Source organism: Spea bombifrons, chromosome 4, assembly GCF_027358695.1.
Source record: "Spea bombifrons isolate aSpeBom1 chromosome 4, aSpeBom1.2.pri, whole genome shotgun sequence".
In the NCBI taxonomy this organism is placed as follows: Eukaryota; Metazoa; Chordata; class Amphibia; order Anura; family Pelobatidae; genus Spea; species Spea bombifrons.
Genome location: NC_071090.1, coordinates 43,814,901 through 43,838,284, shown reverse-complemented (window position 1 = coordinate 43,838,284; position 23,384 = coordinate 43,814,901). Strand labels below are relative to the sequence as shown.

Below are 23,384 nucleotides of genomic sequence, written 5' to 3'. Positions count from 1 at the left end.
AGTATTAGAAAACATTCTATCATAACCATTGGTCTCTAGGTAGACACTCTGTATACATGCCTTACTATACCCCTTGTTTACAACCCCTAGGTTTGTGCACCTGTCACAGTGGGTAAAAGACTGGAGATATGGTGGTATTGGAAGCAGCAAGTGGGGAATCATCGCTTCATTGTTAATCTCCCCTTCTAAATAAGGATTAAAAGTGAAAAAGATAGCTTTATACTGGGACCACCATACCCAAACAACCACCTTGAAGTGCTCAGATTCAGAGCATCACAAGGTGGCCATGTGGGACCTACCATTGAGGTCTGTGCAGCAATAGCACAGAGCTCTGTTGGTTTTACATCTCCCCTTGAGCCCCACTGCCCATAATAGCAAGACAATGGGGCAGCTACACAGTGTAGTGAGCCAGTGCTTGGAAATACAGACTGTCCCATGGAAACTGGACACCTGTGAGGCATGTTTAGTTGTGAAAGAAAATACATTTTTTTCTAAAAATGTTACCGAGTTGCATAAAGCTATAAACCAGAGCTTTATACATAGGTCAGAAAGCCACAAAAAATCCAGGGTAAATTCCCAGATCCACTAAAACAAAAGCACATCTTAGTGGAGGGTGAATTTTATATATGCAAAATGTGGAACATATTTGTGTTCTGGCATTATAGCACCTGATACCCCTGGCTGTACTGATGGATCTCCTCCAAAAAACACATCCAGTGCTTTCACCTTCACATCAATCTGCTCTGTATCTTGCAGTGGTAACTAGCTCACTACACAATCTGCAGTGGTTGGATACACGCTCTGCCACAATATATACATATATACTGAAATACTGATACTGTCCATATGACGGGGGAAGGATCACTCTTGTCTTGATAAATGCGAAATATCTACATGTTTAATTAGCTTGTTTCTGTGAAAAACAACATTTTACTTAGGAGTCTTAGGAGGCTCCTCTCTAATCTCAATAAAACAAATATCATTACTTTCTCTACAATGCTCAATACAATTACGGTACATAATAAATGAAATATGTGTTGACTTAAGTGTGTAGAAATAGCCTGGCATGCAGAATAATACCTTATCTGGCTTTATTGTACTGTCTCCCATGTTGGAATTGATATGTAAATCTATGGTCTTGTTTTCAGGTTACTGTCTGCAAAACAGTGTGGCTTCCATTTATCAAAGTCCATGTATATCTCGGGACTGTTCGTTTTAATTGATGTCTACAGCACATAATAACTACTTCCTTTCACAGAGGTAAAGTGAATTAGGAATGCAGTTACCACCAAACCGGAATAGTGTTTGCGGAATCAAACACATTTATTATTAAACAGAATAGCACAGCAGGAGTCTCTGAATACTAGATATTAACATGGAACAGCATTAAAGAACATTGTTACACAATACAGCAAAAAACTTTATTTATATATATATATATATATATAATATATATATATATATATATATATATATATATATATATATATATGTATACGGTATATAAACTGATACTGGACTAACACGGCTATCCTGAGCTGTATATATATATATATGTATATATAATGCAATATAGAATGATACCCTTTTATTGATCTAACATTCCATTTTAAGGAGGAGCTTTTGAAAGTATAAACCTCCTTAAAACCAATACTAAACACAAAACATATAAGTGAGGCATGGGGCTGATAAGGTATAGGTCACAGCAGTTTATGGTGGCTGTAAATTAGGTTATTCTATGTGAGAAGAATTTGGAGGGGTACTGGGAGTGTGGGTAATAATGGTATTGTTAAAAAGAAACTCATACATACCGTATACCTTTACATAAAGAAACAAAGGGAGGCCTGTTAAATGAGGAGAATGTAGACATTCAAATAAAATCGTGACAGGGATCACATTGGTCCTCAATGGAGTGGTCCCTCCGGGTGAAGTGGAGGCCGACCTGGTTGCAGTTATTACTGTGGTTGTGTCTGTTAATGAAGTGTCTATATTGGTTCATATTTAACCCCTTCAATAAATGCGGGCTTAAATTTTAAACCGCCTTGATTCCCACCAACCAATTTTTTTCGAATAACATCTTCTAAGAAGACAAAAAACTCCCAGCGCCAACTGTATTTAGAAATATGTTATCCATTTTCAAATTAATCTAATTAAGCATTTCTGTTTGCTGTGACCATCCCAAAACAGAAAAGATATTATCATCGCTGAAAATACCAACTAAGGAATGTATCAAGCAAATTAAAAATATAAAGTCTTTCTAGTGCCCGCAACCCTTCTCACTGGAGGTGAGAGGGGAATCTAACTGGCCTCAGGTTTTACCTTTGTTAATTTGCCTCTATTCAGGACTTTATATACTGGGGTCTACCAGGTAATTGAAAGACCTGGACCTGTTAACTAATCAGTGGGGAAATTGCTAGCAGCGTACGGGCCCTTGGGAATGTGTGGGCCCTGGGCAGCTGCCTCTTTTGCCTTGTTTTAAAGACAACCCTGCCAGAAGAGTTTGGTTCAAACCTGCAGAATACCTGGGAATTATGCAGGTTTGACCTGGAGTCTTGGGGTCTCTTTCTTCTTTCTAAAGACAGGAGAGTGGCTTTTAGTTGCAGTTGCATTAGCATACCTGGGGACTTGTAGGCTCCGTCTACCCGGAGCCTACCCTTGTGGGACGTGGCCAGGACTGCCCAGGGCGTTCCCGCTGACACCGCGGGAAACACCTACATTTAAAGGGGAAATGAGCAGGGAGAAAGGCATGTCAGGACCCCGTGACCCGGAGGATGTAGGTGTTGACCCGGAGAACCCAGGTTCTCCAGGCCAAACACGGAGAGGTCCCAGTTATGTGCATTAGTGTACAATATAACTTCACATGCTGAAATACGGTCCTATATGAGGCTCCAGTATCAAATCTAGTCTTCTATAACCTTTAAGGACCAGGGCTCTTTTACACTACAGGACTGGAGCAATGTTCATGTTTTTACTACATCTTTATTCACCCACAGTGTCCCTCTTATGCACCCATATAACATGTAACTATACCTTAGATGTAAATAGCTAGAGCAAATGGGAAAAAATACCCCAAATATATTAATTAAATTACCCTGATTTGGAACCACAGATTGTTTACCTATTTTGTCTATTATAGGGCAAATATTACAAGTTTTACATTATTTTAATAGTGGTCACAGATATCAAAACCACCCAATAAACAAAGAAAAGAATACATTTGGACACTTAACAGCCATTTTATCTCAATCTCTTCTAAACTCTTCTTACATTTATTTTACCTCTCTATAAGAGCAGTCCATAATGTATAGAGATCCACTTTGGGGTTTTTTATGACCCCAGGGAATTCTTTAAGCAGAGGTGGTTCCCATGTACAGCAGAGGGTTCTCCTGTGGGGTTTCCCCTCTACAGCAGTGGAATCCTTCAGGGACCCCTCTGATCGCTGTGTGCAGCCCTATGGCAATGTGCAGTCATTGAGTTACTGCGGCAGGAGATCCCATCGAGCTCTCTACAGACCAAGCAAGCAACGAGATTCCTCAACTTCAGTGATTACGTCACCAGAAGGAAATCTCCGTAGAATGTAACGGAACGCAATTAGAGCGCTGTCCAAATCAATCTGACAGTTCGGGGGCCCCAGCTGTCAGAGGGGAGACCAGGCTGCTCTCCTGTTCCCCAGCAGGGATTTAACCCCTCTGGTGCCAAAACCCCATGACGTTGGGTATATCCTTGGTTCTCAAGGAGCAGTTTTTCGTGACGTATCCCCTACGTCGCTGGTCGTTAAAGGGGTTAAATATTGTCTTCTACTTGAACAATACATTAACTGCACTCTTTAGTTTGTTAAACAAATACTCCTTCTGATTACTGTAACCTCTGAAGAGTTAGTCACATAAAAGCTTGTTTCAGTTTCTATGACAACATATCTGTGCCTGCTTTTGTCATATGAATCAAGTGTTCCCAGAAAAAAATATGAATGACAATATTTTACATTTTCTGTAAGACATAGGTATTCAGTACTGAGCATTATATTTACAATGCCACTTTTACTTGTTTCTTTTTAATTTAAAAAGATTACATACCAGAAGGTTTGGTGTCCTTTATTTAAATAATAATGATAGACTTGAACATCCCCTTATATTTACTCAGAGCATAATATATTATTTACTGATGGGATTACGTCGTTGAAATTGCTAGCTTTGGCAGTCCCTAGAATATTAATTTCCACAACTTAATTGTACAGGATATTAAGCTAAGGATAAATAATAAAGCCATATAAATAAAGTCTCTACCAAAAACCTTTCATTTGGAAAGTTAACACTATATTTAATAAAGAGTATTGTATCTGAACAGCTTGTTTGCTAGTGAATGCATTGAGTACAGAAGAAAATGCTAATGCATGAATGTTCTCCCATGGGAGATTTCAAATCATTCCTTGCAAGATGCAGTGTAAGGAGTAACGCGCAAACTACGGGACAGCGAATATTTATCATTAGCAACCTTAGCTCTCCTTGCATATTTCACAGTGTAATTACCGGTATGTTATAATTAACTCAGGATACTCGCGATAGATGCAAAGTGGTACGACTGATTGTTCATTCACCTAAATATGTTTGTGTATATATATATATATATATATATATATACATATATGTGTGTATATATAATGTAAGTACATCTGGATAAGCGCGGTCGGGCATATGCAGCTGGTCTGTGCCATGGAGTGGCAGATCGGTTGACTATGGGGGCCTGTTGGCCAGTGGGCTGACAAGGCCTGCCCTTACCAGACATGTCATTTGAATTAAATTCTTTCTTTTTCTGTCATTTAAATGTACATACCATTTTAACAAAGTATCTAAAAGTACAACTCTCCCTTTAGTAAAAAACCAAACCAAATAAATCATTCACATACTAGGAGCACTCGGGAGGAATATGGAAACCAGCAAAGCTGTAAGATATGTGACTAATCACAAGGGTACCAGGAAAAAGACATCGTGTGTGTGTGTGTGGGGGGGGGGGTATGACAGATCAGTGAGTGGGTATCATGTGCGGTGGGTGAATCGGCAGCAGGTTAGCTGCATGGCTCCCTTTGGCTGGTTACCAGCACTGTGGAGGCATTCAGGAGTTTCCTTATCGCAACACGACACTGGTGCACCAGCCATAACCAGCACAACTTGCACAACGACGATGACTCCAGCGCGATTCCGGCAGCAGAACAGACGCTCTCTCACACACACATTCACCCGCTCCTATGTATGTCCACAATGTACAGGGCAACGTCATGGAAAGAAGTACGTCAGAACCAATTAACCAACAGGAATGGTACAGAAAGGCGTGGCTAACGAAGAGGCAAGGGAGGAGCACTGGGAGGACTCACACTTCCAATGCCTGCTCCAGGGTGCGGACCAATGTCCGAGCAGAGGCGCTGAGGACGGAGACGTCACAACCCCGGTGAGCGAGTACCACGTGACGGGGCTGGCGGGTGAGGCGGGAGAAGGGGGCTAAAGGGGAGCTGCGAGGAGAAGTGGGGGTATTAAAATAAAACGCCGGGGTTGGAGGGGATGTTTTCCTCTGCGGGGTTGTGCTCTGCAGGTCCTGGGCTTTCTTGTCGCGCTCCTCCCAATGTGCAATTAAAAAAGCCCGATTTATTGCCTGTCCCCGTAGTTCCCATTTGTGAGTCAGTGTGAGGAGGCATGAGTGGGAGAAAGCAGCTGCTCGGGGCATGCCGGGACTGCCGTGCGTGAGGGAGAGATCCCCCTGTTCGCTCTGAGTGACAGCTCCGTGCGGTCTTCAGCAGGCTGCGGATGGCGAGCTGAGGTCGGAGCGTCGGCTGTTCCGTGTGTCATTTCAGTCAGGTTTCTTGTCACTGGGGCTCCCCCTCCCTAGTCCTGCGATCAATTCCCCTCCCCCCTCAGTGCCATCTCCTCCTCCTCCCTCTCCGATATCATCACTCCGGTGGCTGCCTCGCCGGTTCACGGCTGGAGGATCCCCAAGCTGCCGCTTTCCAGCGTGCTGCGATCTGTCGCCCACCCCGTAAGGAGACCCCCCCACCCTTCCGCTCCTTGGGATCTCAGCTGGCCGGGCGAGGGCCACACCGACTGGGAGCCGCTCCACCTGCAGCCTCACCTCCGGCAGGTAAGGGACCTCCGACGGCTCGGACCTAACGGGAAGGAGGTGGCATTCAGTGTTACCCGATCTGAATCCCCCCCACCTCCGGGCAATTCACCGGCTGTGTGTGCTCGGTCTCCAGCCCTCCTCCCCCAGCCATATTGCTCTGTCCTTGTCTTCTCATGTCATTGACAGGTGCTGACTGGCTATTGATGAGCTGCTGTCTGCGCCCTTTGTACTTAAGGTTTAGCTTCTGCTAGCTTGGGGCTTATTCTCGTACAATGTATTTTTAGATCAGTCATTTTTTTTTGCGTGTCTTCGTTTTCTGGGCACCCTCTGTTTCTCCTTGTTTTGTCAGAGGTATTGCTGGCCAGATGCCTTCACTGGTGCAGGCCACTGCTGGAGTCCCAGTCATCTGGTGATGATGATGAGGAGGAGGATGTGAGGATTACAGGGATCTGTATTGTCCTGGTGTAATGACAGCAGTCCAGGCACCATGATCACTGCTGGCACGATTATTTTTATGCAGTGTAGTGAGGCGTGGAACGCACAAGTTGATTTTTTCTTTTATAATTATGTGGCGACCAAAAAAAATGCACAGGCTGTTTCTTTGACCTTGGATTAGCCATACATGAGTATTTGATTTATGACATAGGGTATTTCAATGAAATGGATTAGCGGGGTAGTAAATGGACCACTGAGGTCCTCATCTGCTGTTTGAATGACGATGGAGGGCTGGTATGAGCTCAGAAAGCTGCTTGAGAAAGCATCAAATGAGTCCTGCTTCTTACATATGTCAAGATCTGCTATTTCAGTTGTAGAATTTTTTTTTTGTCCAGAGATCAGTGCCCCTTATAACCTACCGTGTTTAGTAATATGAAAGAGCGTGTGCATGCGGTGTACATAATGTAATGTACAGCTAGATGAATTTGCTTCTGAACCCGTTTGCGTGTGCTGGTCGGATTAAATAGCTGGGATTAGTCTTCTGCCTGCTTACTATTTCAGTTGGTTAGCCTTCCTGAATGCTTTATGCAGGGGACACTGCAGTAATCTGGCACTTGCCAGCTACAGGTTTATGGCTCCTTTACCGTCCGTCCATATCCCACCAATGTAAATATGTAATAATTACTGCATTGGTAGGCCGTTACCAATCATTTTCACCATGATCCCTATGAAAGTGATTTTTTGTTGTTGTTGATGAACAGGAACAGTGCTGTTTGTATTTGCTATATACTATGCATGAAAAGAGGGTAGTATTTTTAGATGGCTTCTGGTCGTGACTGCCGTGCCGCACACACATCATGAACAGTACGCAGTATGAATGCGTGCGGACAGAATGACGGGCAGGTAATTCTCCGGTTTGCTTGTTGAAATACCCTTTCTGCCTCATACCAATATGATTTAAAGTGTCGTAACGGTGCTATTGCGTGTATGAATGACCAGGAATTTCATCAGTTGACGGATGCACATTTATTAGTAATGTCCCACTTGCTGCAGATATTTAATATTTTAACTGCATAGTGGAACCCCAGGCTTTTTAGTAGTCCGGTAATGATGCAAGAGGATTTACTACAAATTAGGCGCTCCAATCACGGGGTCAGGTGCCAGCAAGTGACTAGTTGAAGGTGTCTACTGGTTTTCAATATGTATCCCTCCGAAGAATTCCCGAGTGAATGCATTTATATCCCAGCCCTTCTCTGCACGCCACGAATTCCTCAGGTGATCAGGTGTTTCCCTGAGCTCTGATCTTTCCTTTGATTCTAGCCTTGCTCGCGGTACTCGGGTTTCTCTCCAAGGTTCCTTGGGTTTGCCTTCACTATGCTGTTCAGAGTGTCTTTACTGCAAAAAAGCCATTTTCATGGTCAATTTTTATTAAGTTGTAAGTGGCCTATAGTAATACCTTTTTATGATCCATAAAAATCAATTATTTTATTAATCTGTACACCATATTGTATGGGCTTCTTAGAGATGCCAAATGAATTCTGTTTTTTTTTCTTCTTCCAAGATTTGATGAATGTCAGCTTAATAGTGTGAAAAGGCTGGTTTTATAGATAATCTAGAAATATGGAGGCTTCAGAAAAGTTGTCCTCATCGCTGCAGTTTTTTGCGTTGTATTGCCACCATTTATTGACATCGGTGAGTGTAAGAAAACATGTAAGTCATTAGACTTACATTTGTCATTTATCTAACTTACTACACGCAAATAAAAGAAAATTTAGAGATGTTCGGATTCACAGAGGTAACTGCTTGTGGGCTGGTGCTGATCAGTCAAGCAAATTACTAGTCATAAGAGGAAAGTTGCTACTCCACCTAACAGACCCATGAAATTCATATTTTCTGCCTCAACGCACTTTAGTGAAAGTGTCCAACTATATTCATGAGGTGTACCCTATGTGGTCTTATTCTGTTATTTCTAACGTTACGTGAACTGTAAAGTTCCGCTACGGTGCAACCTTGTCGAAGTGCAGTGTCATGGCAGGCACGTCCTCTTTAGCAGCTTATCCATTTTCTTAGTTTTGTGTAGAAATAAAATGCGTGCAACGCATCTCTATATTCTCAAGCCTCTCCTTGCAAAAGATGTTCAACGGTGTTAAATTCTGTGTGAATTATGGTCCAGGTACCGGAAGTAAAGTTACTGGATGTTTTAATTTGTGTCCCTGCCATTTACTTTCCTTTAGAAGCTGGCCACGTTGTGCGGATTCCAGGGTAATATGCAATGCATTTGGGGTGCGCTCTACATGAAATTCTATGCTGACTATAAATTCATCCATCTCTTTACTACCAAATTTCAGATGGGTTTACTACCCCTTTAATATGGTCTAGTTAGCATTTTTTTTCTTCTCCAACGATAGTTTTTGTTTGGGGGTGGGGGTAGCGTTTTCTTGTCAATGCATACATACATACAAAAGGAGTTTTGAGGAAGTGCTGCTGTGCGGTTTCTTATTTTTATCATCTTATTCTTTGCCTCAGAACAGTTGTTTGTATCCTATTACTTGCTAAGAGCATTTGTCGTTGGGTGACATGGTAGAAATTGAGAAGCAATACTGTAAATCCTATGCTCTGTACATTTTGTGTATCTTGTCATAATTGTAAGCTTGCGTATCTGTTTGTATTACTCAGTGCTTATTTTGTTGTACCCTTTGAATGTATCTACTATGTGAAGTGCTGTGTAAATTGACACATATTCCTTAAAGTTGTCGCCTTCTCTTCTCTTGGCGAAAAAACATATATATTAATGACACACATTTTATTATGCAGCTAATGCACATGAACAAATTTTAGTTATTTTTTTCTGACTAATTTATGAACAGATGTCTAGGGTTTTCATCTATCTTTGGTGTTTATAAGCAAATACAAGGAGCGTGTGAATTTCAGGTGTTTTTTTTTTTTTTTTGTACATTATTTCATGATGCAGTCACTGGGGCCCCTGGCCAAATGATGAATATTTCCCACTGTCACGGTTCCATGTGAACTGGCTTCCCCTTAAAGTGCGTAATCCCTTGTGCTACCTTGGCTTATCCCTTAAAGTGCGTAATTATTCTGCTACTGTTTTCCTTTATTTTAACATCTACTTGACAGTGGATAATCTTAGCCCATCGCTACTTTTGTGCTGACCCCTAGTGCACAGACAAGCACTTACGCACATCTAGAGATAACTCGCATTCAATTCCTTAAGACCCCCTGTAATAGAATGAATGCTCTGACTGGTGCATTCCTTGTAAATGACTCGAAGCAAAAAAAAAAAGAAGTGCCACCTCTCACCCTTAAACACCCCATCGTTATATTTGTAACTCCTATCCTTCTATGGTAATGCCACACAACATGGAGTTTTGGAGTAAGGTATTTCACTTGGCAGGCATTGAATGGTATTGCAGCAGGTCATACAAGGTCACATTACCTAAAATAGAAGCTTGTTATACCTGTTGTGTGTGTGTGTGTTCAGAAACAAATCTGTGCTTTAATTGCAAGAAAGCGTATAACGAATGCAACTGAATATGTAAAATACATGCATCCTAATGGCTGAGATTAAAGAGCAACAAAGAAAACCAAAGATCAGTCCGGTGCTAGAAGCAATATATGAATTTGATAGTGGTTTTCTTGCTTTTGCAAGTTTTTTTTGTTTCAATTTCTGTTCAGCAAATGCTCAAATTGTAACGTGCTCAAAAAAACCATAGAAATATAAAGATTAGACCTGCACACCAAAAATAGCCTAAAACGATAAGATAGGATGCTATGCCTCTAAGCACCAAATAGATACGAAGTGGTAAGCATGCCAATAAAGAATATCGACCCAAAAATATGCTTGTTTATTTATTTTTTTACTGTGTTAAAGCCTTCTTGAAATACAGAATGTAGATTATGCAGAAAATATATACAAAAAAGAAAAACTATTGCAGGCTGACTACTAGTGCGAAATCCACCAATGTTTTGGCGCAATGCCTTCGTCAAGGCATCGTATCAAATGTCAAGGATCTCACGCAGGTCCTTATTGGTCATGCAAGATTACCCCTCATGCAAGATTACTTGGAATTATCAGACTAAATAGGAAGTGAGACCATCATCTGCTTCTTTTGTGTAGTTTGATTATTGAGGCTCTAAAACATTCTAAACTATTTTCTATACTTTCCTACAGAACAACTTAATGAGTGAGGGAAATAAGATAGAAATTATTATTTTCAACACATTTATCTTAAATTGGAGAATGAGGGCACACAAGTAATTAATGATATATATTTCATTAGCACGAGGGTGTGCAGTTAAACATCCAACAGTACCTGAGCTCACGTTGAAGTCCGTTTTGTGAATGCCTCTACTCCTTCATAATTTCCTTAGTTACTATGACATTTTCTCCTCATTATTGCATTAAATAACAGCGGACCTAGGACAGAATCCAGAAGGACAAAAGTTATATTTCTGGACAGTCAGGAAATTTAATTTGGCACACTTCATCATTTGTTAGGCATTCACCAGTCTGCCAGAGTTGGACATTTTTTGTGTGCATGTGACAGTCCAACCATATTTCGCTTACAGTTATCCACACGCAGGCAGTCTTTTTTTTTTTTGTCACTTTCTAATATTTTATAAGGCTGCTGGTCAGTCACTGCAGGTGGCTCAGTCATGGTTCCTTTGAACGTTGGGTGGAAGCAGTCCCTTGCACTAAGAACCATAGAGGGTAGCAATATACATAGGTGAGTACACCACTGCTGAAGACATGATGTTCTAAGCTGTTCCTGTATTATCTTTGTTACATAGTGCCAATAATTTATGCAGTGCGTCTTACAATACATGTATTCAAAGGGTACGACAAGACTAAGAGGTAAACCGATACATTAGGTAGAGAGGGCCCTGCTAGGTGTTAATGCACAACTATTCATGATGGTATAGAATGTCATAAAGAGTGGAAGGGGTTAAAGGTCTTCTGCGGCATTTAGCACTTTAACTCAATACAGAATTAGAAACATAATTCTTGATACTGAATGTCCAAAATCAATTATGTAAATTACCTGTTTTTTTTTTCTTGGAAGACTGTCATGTGACACAAAAGTAGGCAATTATAAGTGGTTTCCATACAAATGCTTTTATATGATTAAAGCATAGAATTACATGTCCACAACACATGAAGTTGAACTCTCTTTTAAGCACAGCAAATAAACCTTAGCATGCATGTTATTTTATGCTTCAATTTGCTGTGCTTACTAGAGAGTTCAGCTTCGTGTTTTGTGGAAATGGAGTACAATGTGTGCCTCCTGGCACCCTTCTTGTGGTTCACATGCTGTTTGACAATGTGGAGATCTGGTATGTTCTGTCCCAGATTAGAAGTCTAAATTACAGGGAGACGTTCCTCACACTGAGTCACTAATTTAGGAGCTAGGGATGAAGTGGTCTGAGAATTGTCTTTTAGGTGTGTGTGGGTGCGCACCTTGTGGCGGGATTCGGGGTAGATTGGGGGAATAGAGGAGTGATGGTGGGAGTATTGTCAGAGGATGATTGGATATTAGTCATTTTCAATGGTAATTGGGCTCCTGGTTTTGAACTTTTGTTCAGGATTGTGTGTTCATGTATCTGTCTAAATTATGTATATGCATTGTTTTTGCTTTGCAGTTTTTTCCCCCCTTCCCTTTTGTTCCCTAAATGTATCAATTAAGAGTATCGTGTTTCTGGAAACGGCAGGTACTGTAGGTTTGCTGTGTGTCTATGGTGGCCATGTATGGGGCATAGACATCACCATGGTTACATAAAACAGTTTGTTTTGCTATTGAATAAATGGCATCCTGCAGTAAATATTTTTTGTGTTGCTATATTAACCAACCGTATTTCATATATGTTAATGTGAAAGCATGTATGTTGAGTTTTTGTATATATGTATGTTTTTATATATATATATATATATATATATATATATATATATATATCTATGTAGAGATGATCCTTATCTACCTTATCTGTCGGCCTGCAAGGAAAGCCTTTCCTTATGCCATTGTAGTGATTGTACACGCTAGCAAACAAAATAATCACATGTAATGGTGTTTGCTTGTTTAATAAAAGAAAAAAAAAAGTATAATTAGAAACTCGGTCTATATGTATAGTCGGGAAGCAGCCATCTGAAACCTCTTGTGAGGGTTTGCATGATTAGTTTGCATGATTATTGTATCAATTTCTTCTCCCAAACTTTTGATCGTCTTTGCAGTGTTTCTTTATGTATGTATGTATATTATGCATACACTGTGGACATCCCTCGTAATTATTGAATTTAGGAGTTTCAGCCACACCCTTTGCTAACAGGTGTATAAAATCCAGCACATAACTATGCTATCTCCATAGACAAACACTGGCAGGAAATTGGTCTACCGAAGAGCTCAGTGACTAACACCTTGGTGACCAGGGGTTTTACGCCCCTAAGTGACTGGAGCTTTCTTGCCATTTTTAGCGTATGTTTGTTCAACCATGATTCCCCATACTTTGTTTTGTGTACCCACGCAAATTATGTAACGTATTTGCTTGAAAAGTTTTTCTCAAATGCTCTGAAAAATACCCCTCATTTTGAATTCTAAATTGTCTTCTAATCCGACCTCAAATAGAGGTCTGACTATAAGACTAAGATCCAGATCCCCGCAGCACTGCAGGGGATCTGGATGCTCCTTTCTGGCAGCCGGCGGACTTCTGTGCGATGTGAGAAAACAACCTCTTCTCTTGCCTGGCACTTTCGCTGGGTCTTCTATGACGGAGCGCCTATGTGACATGACCTTCTGGTGCTCTGTCGTATAAGCCCCAGTCAAATTGCCTGGCAGCAGCAGAAGTTGTCATGCCCATCGTGCAGATGTTCACCAGCTGCCCCCACTAGATACAAAATTTGGGCTGGGTCATCTTATAATCGAGCAAATATGGTATTTTGTTTGATAGATGTCATGGTGACATCACGAGAGTCTTATTTTTTCAACTTTCATTTTATTTTCTTAAACTTTTTCATTCATTCACTTCTGTTCGGGCATTCTCCTCTATTCTGATGAAATGTGTGGCTGCGCTGAGTGGCATTACATCAGATGGGCAGCAAGCTCGCAATGACATCTCCCGCATTCTCTCAGGAGAATGTCCCAGCTGCTGTAAAAGGAGTCACCTAATGCTTGTTTTGTGAGGGTGTAATAGTAGATCCTATGTTTAGGAGTTAAATGTGGCACTGTCATAGGCTGCTACCTTTGCCACAAGTCAGTTTGTGAAATTTCTACCTTGGTCCACTGTAAGTGCTATTTATTGTCAAGTGGAAGAATTTAGGAGTAACAGCTCAGCCATGAAGTGGTAGACTTGCAAAGCAGGGCCATAGTGCTGAAGCTCAGAAAAATTCCCTGTAGCATCACTCACTACAGAGTTACAAACTTCCTCTGGAAGCAACATCAGCGCAAGCACTGTGCACCAGGAGCTCCATGAAATGGGTTTCCATGGCCGAGCATCTCTACACAAGTCGAGGATCACTATCCAGAATGTCAAATGTTGGCTGGACTGGCGTAAAGCACATCACCACTGAACTCCGCAGCAGTGGAAATGTGCTCTCTGAAGTGTTACTATCTGGAAGCCTGATTTTCAAGGTTTTGGCTAAGCCCCCTTACCAGGGAAATTACAGCATACAAAGACATTTGAGACAACTTCTAAATTTGTGTCACTGGTTTGCAGAAGGCCCTTTCCTTTCAGAGAGTAAGGTCCTCAATGACATGCTTTGATGGGTTTGGTGGAGAGTAACTTCTTCAGTAGCCTGCACAGAGGCCTTGCTTTTATCTATCATAAATTGAACAAAATACATTCCCCTCGCTAAAATAAAACTGGTTTCTAGCTATTATGAAGAAAATGCAAAAAAGTTATATGCATGATCAAAACAGATCAGATTTATTTTTACATCAACTATCTTATCAACCCCTGCTAGCCCATAACCAGTCATCCATATACCAATTGCTACAAAACATCAGCTGTCATGTGACAATGGAGCTCTGTCATTCACAAATTGCATTGTCGCTGTCATCATTAATAGAAACATGGTGTGTGTCGGTAGATTCGGCCCATCCAGTCTACCCAATGTATTAATACTTTCCTTAGTCTTATATCTAGGATGGGCTTATGCTTATCCCATGCATGTTTTAAACTCCTTCACCATATTTACCTCTACCACTTCTGCTGGAAGGCTACTCCATGCTTCGGCCACCCTCTCGTATCACCCCTGTGTCGTCGCTCTTATAAGCTAATGGGTCCCTCGGTACGAGGAGGTTGTGCAAACGAATCGTAAAGCTGCACGCAATCACCACAGGGTTAATATAGTTTGAAAGTCATGGTGTGCAATGTCATGATGGCAGCAGAGGGACCAAACCGTATATCTCACGCTGATCAAGAAAACAAACCAATAGCCTTTAAGTTGTGTGCACTATGACTAGTAGTGGTTTTGCACAGGAACTCCATAATGCTGGTAGTATATAAGGAATTTTCTACAACTTCCTACTTGCATCGTATCGACAATAGGGTTTAAATAGCATTTGCTAAGGGATCACGGGACATGAAGGACAATTCCATGAATGCCGTTGGTAAAGACCGGTATATTATCGGAGCAAGAACTCTGTATAATAGATAAAATATCGTAATGTTAAAGCTCAAGATCGTATCTGCAGCATACGTTGCAAGATGCAAATGCACACGGGTAGCTATGTTAGCGTATGCATTATTTTAATCATTTACTAAGCCTGGCAATGCATATAGTGAATACAAGTGGGAATTTTGTGAATATATTTCCCTAAGAGGCTGCCGTCACCTTCACAGAATATAAATTAATCAGAAATGTTTGAGATCAGAACTAGCTCCTGTGCTTGAGAATCGCAGAGTGTCTTCCACGGACTGCTTGTGACAGTTTTGTCTGCGGAGTCCTACTCCCTTATATTCTAAAAGTGCTTTTTTAGTTCAGTCATGGTAACCTTATACTATACAGGACTCTGGAAAGGCATTCAACAGTGTCTTAATTGGTTAACGGCTCATATTGCCAGATTGAAGCGTCAGATTAGAAACAAACCACTGGAAAGGACAGCATTGAAGTTAAAACGAAATGTAAACTTTTTTGGTCAGCTTTTGTTGCCATGTATTTATTCATTCACCCTCATCCTCTTAGTTTATAATATGACCTTTTCAATTATTGTTAATTGCTATTGATTAAAAATGCAACTCCTAATGGCTAAAAAGCATCACCTTTACCGTAATGTTAATGATAACCCCGTGTTCGTTCTTCCTGTAGCTGCTCCGAGGACAAAGCAATAACACGTAGAGAATGAACAGTATTATCCAGACAGATGGCAGAAAATTCATACTTCTGCCAGCAGTGAACACCATTTGAGTCATCATTGCACATACTAGTGCAGCAGATGGGTTGAAAATTTGTTAGCTTTACCAAATCTTGCTTTTGGAATAAAAAAATTGCTGCCTTTTTATCTGAAACCTGAGCTGAATATTTTTTTTAATGTTTCGTTTTTTACTATGCATTGCCACTGTATTTATATTTTTTACACATTTTGGCTATAGCGTACCTACTGCAGTAACATGAAAACTATGTTTGGGGGGGGGGATATGACTTTTTTTTTTTAGTTTTATGTGAAACAAGTAGCACCAGCTGTGTCTCAATATGGCAAAGCCCACATCCTGGTACTAAGTGCTGGTAAGGTATGTGTATATGTTTACCAGCTTGCTCAGAGCAAATAGTTTTAGCAAATTAAACCCTTGTGATTTTTAATTATACAGGTTCTCAAATTATATTTTAAGTTGCATGGTTATACGCAATGTGTTTTCCAACATACTGTTTTGCTTAAGTAACCCTAGTGATGGCTCCCTGTTAGTGATAAGGTGCTGTATTATTAGGACAGTCTGTCACTTCTCTTCATACTGGGTGGAGTTCTATTTCTGCAAGTTATAATACCACATACACAGCTAAACAGTCTTCCACAACTTTTTAAGATACTTTTTAGCATTTCTTTAAGTGTAAGAGCGGAGCTCAGATGTGAGACAAACAGCCCAATTAGTGGTTCAGGGCTGGGGGACTAGAATTTGAACACAGGGCAGCGTTTAACTATATATCCCACGTTTTTTCAGCATTGTAGCTTTTGCTGTATTGGGAAGGCAGAAGTGGGAGGAGATCTCTTCTCCTATCTGCTGGTTTCCCACACTCAAACTCAACAGCATCACTCCTGGTTAGAAATCTATAGAAACCTTGGTGCATTCCAGTAACTTATTGACAAAGATGTGGAACCACTGACACCACGTAGAAAACTTTTTGCCAAAATATTCATCCTGTCACATCAAAGCAACAGACCTTTTGACAAGATACTATTCCATAAAACATCAGAAACTGTTGGAAACTACAGTCTCAAAATCACTGGGCATGCTGATGTTACTCAACACTTTTCTGGATCATATGAAGAAACTATCGTTCTGGAGGAAGATCTACTGTATTGGGTCTTTTGGAAGAATTTTAGAGGGATGGGGGGGCAATTTGATCTCATAGTAAATGGTATCCAGTCAGTTGTCTCTTTGGAGGGGGGCAGCTGAAAAATAGGCATTGTTGAGTAGCATCAGAGAAAACATTTTAGAGCATGAGATGATTAGAGAAGCATTAGATTAGGTTATCAAATTGGAAGCATTACATGATGCTGAAGAACCTAGAAAGATGTGTCTATGTGCATTTGAGAGACAGGTTGACAAACTGAGGAGGCTTGTAGAGGGATACAGTAAACGCAAGGAGACAAACTTAACCTTGCTAGCGGGCCTGAGCTTTGCTCTGAGAGGAAATAAAAAATAGCTCCTACAGAGCCAGGAAGAATGTTCTTTTCAAAAGGCAAACCTGCTGAGATTGTGATGAGCTGACGCAGAATGTTGTGTGATATTTGCATCTGCACAGGCATAAAGTGGGTTTTACAGTTTTGGTTGAGAATTAGAGCTTTTATTGTATAGCAACATAATCTAGTAAACAGAACGCTAACTCGAGATATGGAGTGTAATAAGAGATCACCAGTCCGAGGCTATGTACGCGTAAGCAGTTCATTCAACTGAACCGCAGCACTGCAAGACAGAACTTTTAATTAAGGCTTTTAATAGAGAGGTTAGTGAGGTGTCAGATCACAATAAAGACTTTAGGACTGGTCATTAAAGAAAGAACTGGAGATTAAAACAATGCACAAAACACATTAAAAAATGTAACAGAAGCGTGGCAAGCTCTGGCAAGGAAGTAAAGAGGTGATGAAGATTGAGAGTGATGTAAGCATGGAGAGAAGTGACCTAGCACAGCTCTAAAATGGGCTGATTAAGTGGACTAAAACAGGAAATGTATACTTCAAAACAGTGTTAAGCCATGAAAAATGTATCTATACAGTAGAAGGTACAAACAGTGCAGTAACAGGGATGTAAGGTTATATCAAGATGGGACAGATGTCTTTATTGAATGAAATAAAGATTGGTCGCAGGATGTGCAGAGAGATGGAGATGTTGCAGAAAGATTCACTAGAAGGTATCAAAATGTATCGGCCTACAGTGATTCAACTGGTAAATATGGTACTGATAAAGATTTTAGGCATTGTGTTGTACTAGGAATTACCGTATTGGCTCGAATATAGGCCGCGCTTTTTCCCCCCACTTTAAGTCTTTAAAGTGGAGGTGCGGCCTATATTCAGGGTCTGGCGCCTGGCAGGCAGCGGGGTTAGGATATAGATCCCCTGCAGCAGTGCAGGGGACCTGTATCCTACTCTCCAATATGCTCAGACAGCCTCCCCTGCCAGCACTTTCCACGGGGGGGGGGGGGTTGCAGGCACGGGAGGTTGTCTAAGCGCATCGTCCGGACGGTCACCGGCTGCGGCGATGCGGGTGAACAGCCTCCGGGTTGTTTACCCGCATCGCCGCAGCCGGTGACCGTCCGCATGATGCGTTTTACCTCTGCCCCCAAGACTTACCGGAGCAGACTCCCGGGTGTCTTGCGGGGCCGGCGGGGGACATCTATGCAATACGCGTATGCAACTTCTGGCGGGGTGGGGGTAGACAGAGTGGCAGCATGTTTTTTTGGTGCTTTTTTTAAAGAAAGGGTGCGGCCTAAATACGGGGGCGGCCTATATCTGAGCCAATACGGTATATCTTATTATATATATAATGTATTGTAATGTTTATGATATTGCAATTCAGCAGAGTTTATGTAAAAAGAAAAACGTAACTAGATATATTTTATGGTTATAGTCACAAAATAAATGTATTATTGAAAGATAAGCAGTAGAGTAGATGTATTGGAACACTAGCTTGTGTATACCATGTAAACGGCCTTCTTATTTCAGCTTCGTTAAGGTGAAATTGTAAACCAAGTCTCCCCGTAACAGTTCCAGGTAGTTATTAGGTGGTGGCAAAAAAAATTGCTAAAAGCTGGCTCCTATTTAAAATGATACAAATTTGAACCTACAGTCGTGGCAAAACATTTTGAGAATGACACAAATATTGATTTTCACAAAGTTTGCTACCTCAGTTTAGATGGCAATTTGCATTTACTCCAGAATGTCATGAAGAGTGATCAGATGAATTGCAATCAATTACAATGTCCTTCTTTGCCATGAAAATGAACTTAATCCCCAAAAAACATCCACGAGGTTGGTGGACAAACAAAAACCCACAAATTCTGACAAACTCCAAGCATTAAGAAGAACAATGCTTGTCATCCTCCAAACTTTTGGCCACAACTGCAATTGTGTCCCAGCAAGTCTAGACGCATCATTCCCTTAGTAGTTTTTATACATGCACATTTGCTTATAAATTGGCATGTATCGCCTAATGGTGGAAATGCAGGGATCCGGCTGTTCCTGCATGCTTGTAATCTGATCTAACAATGGATCAGCTGCAATAATGCAGGTGATTCTTCCCTACCGTTACCATAGCTGCAGGCATTTTCCCCCAAAGAGAAGCTGGCGATCTGTCACTTGACGAGTGGTTGCCTAGTGTTTGTACACTCGAGGCTTCCATTTCTTCTGTTTCTGCATATTTGTAACATGCGGATCATCAAGCTGTTTTTAATATTGGACGATGATAATCTGAGTGTCAACAGAATGCAGTTTTTAAATTTTCATGTATAGTAGGAACAAAGCTATACAACCCCATCTGGACCTTTTGGGGGGGGTTAGCAATTGCCTTCTTAGTTACTAAATCCAATTAAGCAAGTTTTAATTGATAATTAGGGTCTATTTCATGACACACCCAGGCATGATTACCACCAATCCTGTTTGAATGTAAACAATCAAATAGAACCTGTCTTGCAAAGTGAAGTCGGCTTAAAGCTCTCAAAAAAGCAGCACATGATGCCATGATCTAAAGAAATTCGAGAACAAATGAGAAACCAAGTCATTGACATCTTATCATCCTGTCTCCGTTAAGGTCAGTGTTTACAATTCCACAATAACAAAGAGATTGCACCTATGGGAGAATTGCAAGGCGAAAACCCACTGCTGACCAAAAAACAGTCAAGCCAAAAAAAAAAACCATCTTGATGACCCCAAGACTTTTTGGGTTGATAATCTGTGGAATGATGAGTCAGATGCAGTACTTTTTGGAAGAAATGGGTGCTGTTGCATCTGACAAAGCTAATACAGGTTTCCACAATAAGGAACTAATTTCAGCAGTCAAACATGGTGTGGGATATGTGATGTTTGGGGCTGCTTTTCTGCTTCAGGACATGGACAGCTTGTCCTAATTGATGGAACCATGAATTCTGCTCTCTACCAAAAACTCCTGAAGGAGAATGCCATACGTTCGTGACCTGAAGCTCAAGCCCTGCAAGATTACGGAGCATGGCAATGATACAAAGCACACAAGAAAATACACCTGAATGTCTCAAAATAGACACAATTAAGATTCTGGAGTTGCCTGATCAATGTCCTGACTTAAATCCCATTAAGATGCTGTTGTATGACCTTTAAAGTATATTATAATATAATAAATAACATGTACATTGTAGCTAACAAAACAAGGCTTCCTCCAAGAGTGAACAGAAGTTCAACTGACTGGTTTATTACTGCACTGCAGAGTCAGTAGATTTGTAAATGTGGTTGGCTTTCAAAGGGCTGAAATGCAAAAACTCACCTTCCGGCTCTACAAGTGTTATTAAGCTCCACTCGCTACTTATTTTCAGCAGGTTTTGAGCCTGGTTCCCCTTTTTTAAGCAGTCTGGCGCAGCATACAGGTGAAAGATATTTTTCCCAGAACTCCAGTTTGAGAATCAAGTGTGCCCAAAATAAAAATAAATATTTTGGACGTATGGAATTGAGAGAATAGATGCTTATTTGCCAACAGCTGCAACGCCTACCAATAAAACACCACAAACCAATTTATGAAAATGACAGATTAAGCAAAAGGTGGTAGATAGTCTAAAAAAGTCTGTACCGCAGATTGGTCTAGTCTAAAGCCAGTGCACCGTTGAGAATTATGGACAGCGCTGGTCCGTATTTTTAGGTGTATTTATTACTTTACAGTGTTGTCTGTTCAGCCAGTTGTGTTGTGGTACTCTAGATATGTTTGGTTGTGTCTTTCTGGAACAATGCATAGCTCTGGACTGCCTAGCAAATACTGCAGCATGTCATGGTTGCTGGTTTCAGTGCAGGACTAACGTATTACCTGCAAATGATGCAGGTGCGTTTTGTCAGAACGATGAACACCAGGTTCAACGTGTATTTCTTACCACAAGACCTCATACAAACTGTTTGGACCACATGCAGCCAGTATATTATAGTATATTATATAATAAGCAGCACATTATGGGACCATAAACTATTTTCTCCTTGCATGATCTCATGTTAAATAACCAAGCATGTAATGTGTAAAATAACTTAACTCAAACACAGGCACAAAATAATAAATTAGGGGCAACTTGAGCGATCAGTAGGTCTGCTTACCTTAAGTGTTGATGGAATAGAAGTTGCCTGCTTGAATGGGCAGCGGGATGATTCATGAATTCTGCATCATAGCACACATGTAATACAATATGAATTCTGCATTAAATGTTCCAGTAATATTGTAAGCTCTTTTTCTGTCTTGCTTTAAAAGCTGACGCTTCTTCGTGGCTTTAAGCGTAGATATACTTACTAAAACTACTTGTGCTTTTTGTTCTGTGTACAGTGTAGTTGGTTTTTTTGCTTCTTTTAAAACCTTGGATAATCTCCATCCATAGCAAAAAAGGAGGGTACAACGGATTTATACCCGGATATTTGTTAGAACTAGATTTAGATTTTCACATAGGATTCTTTGGTGTGGGATAAAGCTTCCATATTAAGCTATTTGTGCAGTTTGCTACACTACACGGTTTAGTGTGTGTGTGTATGTATGTATATGTATGTGTGTGTGTGTATGTGTGTGTGTGTGTGTGTATATATATATATATATATATATATATTATATTAGTAAATTTATAAGCAGAATTGGTTCATTGATATTCGTGTAACACTACTGTGCATGGGTTTGTAAGGCCTCAGATGAACTAATTAGATTAACCAAGAAGCTTTCCTTAGATAATCATTTAGGGAGCCGTTTCTCATGCTACAGCTCGGCTGCTGCTAATGTGCAGTTGAAGGTCAAATGCTTAGCAGAGAATAGCAGCAGCAACGGCTTAATCTCAGACAGGCAGTGGTTTAAAATTACTTAACCATTGGCTTTTAAAAGATCTGCTTGAACCCGAGCCCTTTTTGGATTCGGTATTGGCAACCCTGTGCATGCAGCAGTTTCGTATTGAAATGCTTTGTGTGGCTGGGTTAGAACTGATAGAAGTCGCAGTGAAATGTTATGCCGCGGTTCTACGCAAGCCGTTACGTGGAATGAATTGGGAGCCCTCGTTTAGCAATCCTCTGCGTTTTATAGTTCATTGCGGAGATCTCAAGATCCCGGGGGACACTTGGTTGGGTTGTGTCTGTGGTTTATGTTTGGGAACTAACATGCGTTAGGTGGCAGAGGATAGTTTTTTAAATACCTCGAGGGCAGTTTTAATCCTGAACAGTTATGAGAGTGTTTCTAGAAGAGCCGTTACATGTTTACCAGCTCTTTGTGGTGCATGCAAATCATATGTGACGTATTCTAACTAGCGTACTCTCGGTGCATATTTGGTTTTTAATGAATGGCTTCTATTATTGAGCATAGAATTGATTCTCAAGGCTTGAACATAATATGTATGTGTTTCTAGTTTAAAAAAAAAAACAAAAAAAAAACAAAAAAACCAACAAGAAAAACACTACTCTTACGTAAAAGTATGCAAATGTAGAATTGACAATCAATGATCTATTAAGTTGTGGTTTTCATTATATATACCGTATTGGCTCGAATATAGGCCGCACTTTTTTCCCCCACTTTAAGTTTTTAAAGTGGGGGTGCGGCCTATATTCGGGCTCTAGCGCCCGACGCCCGGGACATGCAGTCCCGGGCGCCGGGCAGGCAGCGGGGTTAAGATACAGATCCCCCGCAGCGGTGCAGGGGACCTGCATCCTTCTCCCCGATACGCTCAGACAGCCTCCCCTGCCAGCACTTCCCACGGGGGGGGGGTGCCGGCACGGGAGGTTATCTAAGCGTTTTACCTCTGCCCACCCCCGACTTACCGGAGCAGACTCCCGGGTGTCTTGCGGGGCCGGCGGGAGACATTTACGCAATACGCGCATGCAACTTCCGGTACCGGAAGTTGCATACGCGTATTGCGTAGATGTCCCTCGCCGGCCCCGCAAGACACCCGGGAGTCTGCTCCGGTAAGTCGAGGAGGGGGGGGCAGAGGA

General features: G+C 41.1%; 1 protein-coding gene across 8 annotated transcripts in view; it reads left to right on the top strand.

Moving 5' to 3' along the window:
- The first annotated feature begins 5,366 nt into the window (after positions 1 to 5,366).
- Positions 5,367 to 23,384, top strand: part of ATP2B1 (ATPase plasma membrane Ca2+ transporting 1) — a 53,327-nt gene continuing 35,309 nt past the window's right edge. For 2 of the 8 annotated variants that reach the window (XM_053464522.1, XM_053464521.1), the window contains exon 1: positions 5,944 to 6,126. The gene's annotated coding sequence lies outside the window, so the exon portion shown is untranslated. Of the gene's footprint in view, positions 5,443 to 5,942; positions 6,127 to 23,384 lie in introns of those variants that run through there. The other 6 variants (XM_053464523.1, XM_053464525.1, XM_053464524.1 and 3 more) reach the window with 4 other exon arrangements.